Genomic DNA, 6047 nt, shown 5'->3' on the forward strand with positions numbered 1-6047 from the left:
TGATCCTTTATCAATATCAAAATGACCACTGAAATGTCTTTGAGTAATCTAAACAATATTAAAAGCAAGATTACAGACTGTTGGTGAACTTCTTTGCTATGTTGGGTGCGTCTTTATTCCTCCTAAACCCTGCATGCTTTGCGTCCTAGCCATATTCAGCGACACGTGTGTTTCATAAGTCTTAATCTAAATATCTGCTTCTTATCTGATTGCACGACGGTAGCCTTCTCGGCCCTGAGGTGGTTACCGTTGAGTTGGTTATTGATCTCCTCAATTTCACCCTGCGTGCCCAGGCCCGCTGGCGTTGTCGCGGGTGTCGAACTGTTTCTTTGGCTCGTTATTGCCCGCTTTATCATCGGCCTTCTCTTGTTCAGCGGGAAGCGGCTGCGATGACCGGCATCCCAACCTTGCGGCTCTCTGTCCTAGCCACGATGCTTTAAACAGACACAACCCAATCGGAATCAATGATCACGCAATCCACCTATCTCAAATGTGTACCAAATAACGACCAGTTTTTGTTGTGCAATTAGTCGTTGACGTGAAAAAAAGCTTGTATTAAAATAATCAGGATAAAAGTAAACAGACTTATGTAGAGATCGTCCTTAGAATTAAGTGGCTAACCAAAATTAGGTTCAACAAGATGAACGACATTCTGTATATCATACAGATGATTCAAACTGTATAGACAGCTCTGTCACGTGCTGATGTACGAATTCATCTGTTTTAACCAAGTTGATTTAGCATACGCAATCCATATTTTTAGAGAATATTAGGTTGATACGAAGCCGATAGAAGTTAGTTTAAGATAGACTGATAAAGATGATTTATGTGAGCAGAGAGGCAAACAGGCACACATTTGATTCTTTATCTGGCACGAGGTTTCGAAAACTCTGTTATTGGACTGCGAAATGTATAGATCATATTGTTTACAGAGATTGACAAAGCTGAAATAATGTACGGTTCGTAAGCCTTTTGAATTTGTCTTGAAAGCTTGTAGAATGAATTTCGCTAGCCCAAATCCACTGTATACCAGTAATGTTAGAAAGTACAACAATGATGTTACATTGCCACTGTGAAAATTACCTCCTTCGTTCTTTCTTATGATCACTATTAACAACTACAGCATCATCTATGTAAATCGTTGAGTGAACCGTGATAGTCGGTCGAGGTGTTCTTAAATAACATGCTATTTGGCCTAACGGAGATGGAACGTAAAACATTTGCAAAATCGTGAGTCAGAATATGCTTTAGGACCTAATGATTGTAAACGAACTGATAGCTTAGGCTAGAATAGAAATGAGTAGTAATTATTATTTGAGCATTAATAATTTCTTGTTACAAAAATTTGGGCCAACTGACATTAATATCACTTGACAATTACAAATGCTAGCATAACTTTTTTTTTCCAAGAATTAACTTAATCAGGTCCGTCCTTTACATTCGTCAACTTCAGATATTTTGAAAATCGCAACGATTTTAAAAAGTCTATGCGATCGTTGGGAAGATTGCGAATCAGTCAAGAAAACGTCAGGAATCAGTCGCACTCACCTATGATACAAAAGAACTAATTTTAAAAAATGAAATAAACATGCAAATATAATAGTGCCCTTGTCTCCTCGGGCATCATACTGATGTAAGCCGTCGACTAAGTGAGAACTGTGGAAACATTACCATAAAGTTGTAATTTTGTTATCATCTATTGAGTTGGCTATACCTACGAATGAAAACTTTAAATCTGGACATTTTTAGGACAGTCAGCTGTTCAATCCTGTTGACGTTACGTTCTGTCCAATTTTCTGGCTCTTGTTTGTATTGTCAATCTTCCAATGATTGTTCGAGTACAAACCATTTAAACATAATAGAGACCTACACCTAACCGTGCGAGATCTGAAAATAGGACACAGCTATCCATGTCGATCCATGCTTATTTGATTAACTATGACATAGACGTTTAAGGAAATGGGTGTTGGACTATTAGCAATTAACGAGCACGACAAAAACCAAAGCGATGCCTTCTGCGCCGATAACACTTCTAGCGAGGATCAGCTGCGAATTACATCAATGGACAAAATCCCTGTCGCCAAAGGCAGCTTTCTGGGCATAGAGTATACACAATACTGCAAAAGGAAGTAAATTTCAATACTTTTTTCCTTTTAACTGGCACCGTTCATTTTTTTCCGGTTATTCATCTCGAGAAAATATAGAAATGAAGACCATGTCAATGTGTCACATTCATGCATAACAAACATATGTATATTAGCCACTCGACCTGATCATATATTTTTCGAGATATGTTCGTATTTTATAGCACGCTATAACTTCAACTTCACTCAAATTTTTTTTCATTTCATACCAGTGACCGGGTAGGCGTTGTTTTACAGTTCTTGGAGAAGCAACTTTCTTAAGCGGCCTCCACACATCGCGTCTTCGTTTCATTTGAACTTCGGAGCACAGCACTTCAACTCCTTTTCCAGCTTAATTTTGCTAAAATCCCCACCCCACAGAAAATTCCTGTGAGTCCTTCTCTCTCGTTTTCTTATGCACGCGTATCCCCATGGAGCTACAGCTTTTCATAAAAAATCTCAAAGTAAAACTTTATGCCGCTCACTCAGCATGCTGCGCTACAATAGCAACGTCCTCAGTCGCGCAAACAGAGTTAAATATGTCGCGGCATCAACGACGATGTCGCCTTGTGAGCCGAAGTTTGCTAACTTTGTCTTTCGGCTACAATGACAAGGATACATACTGTTGTTATTTATTCCACTACGATTACTCCTACGACGTCCACGTTCTTGAACGCTGTCATGCTGCTTTACCCATTAGACAACCGACAAGGTGGCATTACTATCTAATAGTTGGAGGCAGGGTCAAACAACCTTTATGCTGTCGATGCCCCCGTTAATGCGCGCGCTTGTACCATTAGTCTGAAATTTGTCGACTGAATGAATTGCTGAACATCGGCCGCAAGGCACGTGATGCCCTGATGGAGTTGCGTTTGCTGACGCCAAAGGCGGCACCTCAAAAGGAATCTAGTACGCGACATGACTCACGGACAACGTGTACAGGTAATAGGCCACGACGGTGTCAGGTCGTGATTTCCTAATACAGTTAGTTCCCGCGAACTTTGCTCACTGTCTGCAGCTAACTTGTCTTCTTCACCTACCCGCCATTTTTGCGTCTTCCAATTCGAAGCCCCGTTTGCTCACATATAATATTGCATTGCGAAGCACCCGCGGAGATAAATCGTCCTGCTATACGACTCCTATTAGCGAAATTTAGTCATTCATTAGTGTTGCTATGCGAACAGACTATGCCATTAGGAATATTGTGTGTGATACTAAATCCGTGTGGAATAATCCTGCGTGAGTATTAAAGTTCTATCTTGGTGATGATGCATTAAACGTCTGAAATGGTGGACTACTTACGTACAGTGGTCACGCGCCCCAAAAGATATGAACGGGTTTCACGAATGGATTTTTCGGTCACATCGGCGTGCTGTTAAGAAGCCATTATGAGAAACGGCGCCGCTTTACGTTTCTGTGCAACGACTACAAATGAACAACTATGTAATTCAATATAGACCGCTTCATGGCACGATAAACGCAGGTATATCGAGAGCTTATGTTAGGAGTTACGTGCAACACTAATTTTAGGGACACGTTGTGGTCGAGGCTCGAACCCGGGCATAGACAACTTCGTTTCGTGCTGGGAGCCAGCCAGCCAGCCCTCGGATGGAATACCTAACGGCGATACCCGACGTAAAACTCGGAACACAAAGGTATATCAAGAACGTGCAAATATTCATCAAATTTACTGTGCATGAGCCTCAAGGTGCTTTTTGGAACACCTGGCGCGTAGCTTAAATGAAATAATAATCGCTGAAGGCGAGCAAAGGCCACATATTTATTCTATAATTGAAAGTTTATAGTGTAATAGCAACTGTATCAGCCTAGTTATATGTGATCTCGTGGTATATCTAAATCTGTGTTAGAAAACCAAGTATAGAATAGACTTTTTGTTTTTGTGCTCTCAATTGTCCACCCTTATTTTTTAGCCAACCCAGCTAATAACAAGCGCAGCGACAGCTAGTAGGGGCTGGCGTAAACTGGCACGAGTCATGAAACTCATGCTTTGAAGACAAAATGGAATTTTTTATATTTCAAATTACTAAGCTAAATATGTGCCATTTCAATCGATGACCTTCTAAAATTTTTCTGGCAGCACCATAATCCCCTTACTAAGGAAACTTTTTGGTTTCTGGGCAAAAAATTGTTACAAGTGATCCCTTCATTGAAGCCAAATTAACACCTTTACGGAAGTTCTGCAGAGACTTATGTCCAACGGTGCAAGATCCAGGCCATACGGCGCAAGCATAAAGATTATCTATCCAATTTATCCAATCTGAATATTTGCCGAATAGCTAAAAATATGTGTGGTCTAATGCTATCATAGCGAAAAACGACCTCTTTTCTTTCTATTAGTTGAGGTCCATTTTTTTCAATTGCTTGTTGTAACCTTGTTAGTTGTTAGCAAAAGGCTGAATCGACCGTTCTATTAGGCCGCAACTCACAATCCACGATTCCATCCTAGTCCCACCAAACGTATAGCATCATCCCCTTTGATATCAGTGTAAGCTTTTCCATAGATTGAGGAGCACATAATTGTTATATGTAATCCAGTTTTCGTCAGCTGTGATCAAGCGTTTTAAAAATAGCTCGATTTCGATATCTCAGTATGTTTCAGATGGAAATACGACCGAGTTCTCTTGGGCCACTTCACTTGGCTCTACATAGAGCTCTCCTTTGTACCCAGCTTCTTTAAATAGTTTAAAAGTATTTGATGGTCGATAGTTAGTTCCTTGGCAATATCATAGCTACTCGCACGCTGGTCTCACTCAGCTTCCGCAATAATTTTATCAACTTTTATCGTAACTGGTCGATCACTACGGGGAGCATCTGTCATATCGAAAAACAAAAAAAGAGAAAACCATTTTTGGGCCGGGCCATTTTCTTCCCATAATGCATCTTGACCAGAAACAGTGCAGCTTTTTTTAAGAACCTAAGCAGCATTTGTTGGTTTATCGCAATACATTTGTAACGTATAGCGAATATTTGCAGAAATTCATTCTGTCCTAGGTCCGAATGAAAGCATCCTAGCAGCTTTAGCACATCTACTACCGTCAAATCCCAGCTTTCAAACGCCACCAACATAACCCCAACTCGAATTACATGAGATGCGGGACTTTAAAGCAATTTTGTGAAAAAATGGTTAGTACTCTTTTTTTTGCAATACAATATATCTACATAGTTCCCCATTACTGAGCCTTATTATAGCCCGCACACAATGGGCTACCGACTTACTACGCGATAATATTGTGTAGTGGGGCAATGATTGGACTCCTATTTTTAACATGCGAAAGTTTCAACATGACTGTGGATCATGCATTGATGTGGTAACAGCTTTTGTTTTGACTGCCACCAAAGTTAGAACATATGCGCCTTCTTTCCGCTACGAATGGAGCTTTGTTTTCGTCGACTCTCTGGGCCGTGTACATAGACTGCAAAATTTAGAAATAAGCGATATAATCTGTCTCTATACTACAGCCAACAAAAACTGGGCGCAGTTCTGCTTTATCCCCCGTTCCGCCTTTGTACTTGAGAACTCGAAGGCTCCGTGTCCAGAGATTGTAGGCATTGTGCTGATGATGGGTGTTCGATAGTATCACAGTTGTACTCATACAGTCAGATAGACATAAGCCAACTGCGAATTGGTACGATGTGTGCCACTTTGAGACTTCAATAGAGTTGAGACTTATAGACAAAGAATAGATAGTCTGTAATTCTAGACCATATGTAAGTATATCACTGAATAAGATGAGAGAGTTGTATGCCTTTATATAAAACGTTCGTTTTTATTCAGTGGGCACACTTTTACAGGAAAGCACTAGACTCCCTGTGAACTCTAATTATTGTGTGTGTGTTATTATAAAAACACAGTATGATATCGTGGCTAAAAGCGTTTAAAGGTTTTAGTAAACTTTCTATATA

General features: G+C 40.2%; 1 long non-coding RNA gene across 2 annotated transcripts in view; it reads left to right on the forward strand.

Moving 5' to 3' along the window:
* Nucleotides 1-2951: 2951 nt before the first annotated feature.
* The window catches only part of LOC111249543 (uncharacterized), a 6892-nt gene continuing 3796 nt past the window's right edge, over nucleotides 2952-6047 (forward strand). Inside the window, exons 1-3 of one of the 2 annotated variants that reach the window (XR_002672963.2) lie at nucleotides 2952-3065; nucleotides 3654-3778; nucleotides 5118-5267. This is a non-coding gene — a long non-coding RNA (uncharacterized LOC111249543). The remainder of the gene's footprint in view (nucleotides 3066-3653; nucleotides 3779-5117; nucleotides 5268-6047) is intronic. The other variant, XR_015327432.1, reaches the window with a different exon arrangement.

The sequence above is a fragment of the Varroa destructor genome, unplaced genomic scaffold (genome assembly GCF_002443255.2).
Source record: "Varroa destructor unplaced genomic scaffold, Vdes_3.0 BEIS01000004.1, whole genome shotgun sequence".
NCBI lineage: Eukaryota > Metazoa > Arthropoda > Arachnida > Mesostigmata > Varroidae > Varroa > Varroa destructor.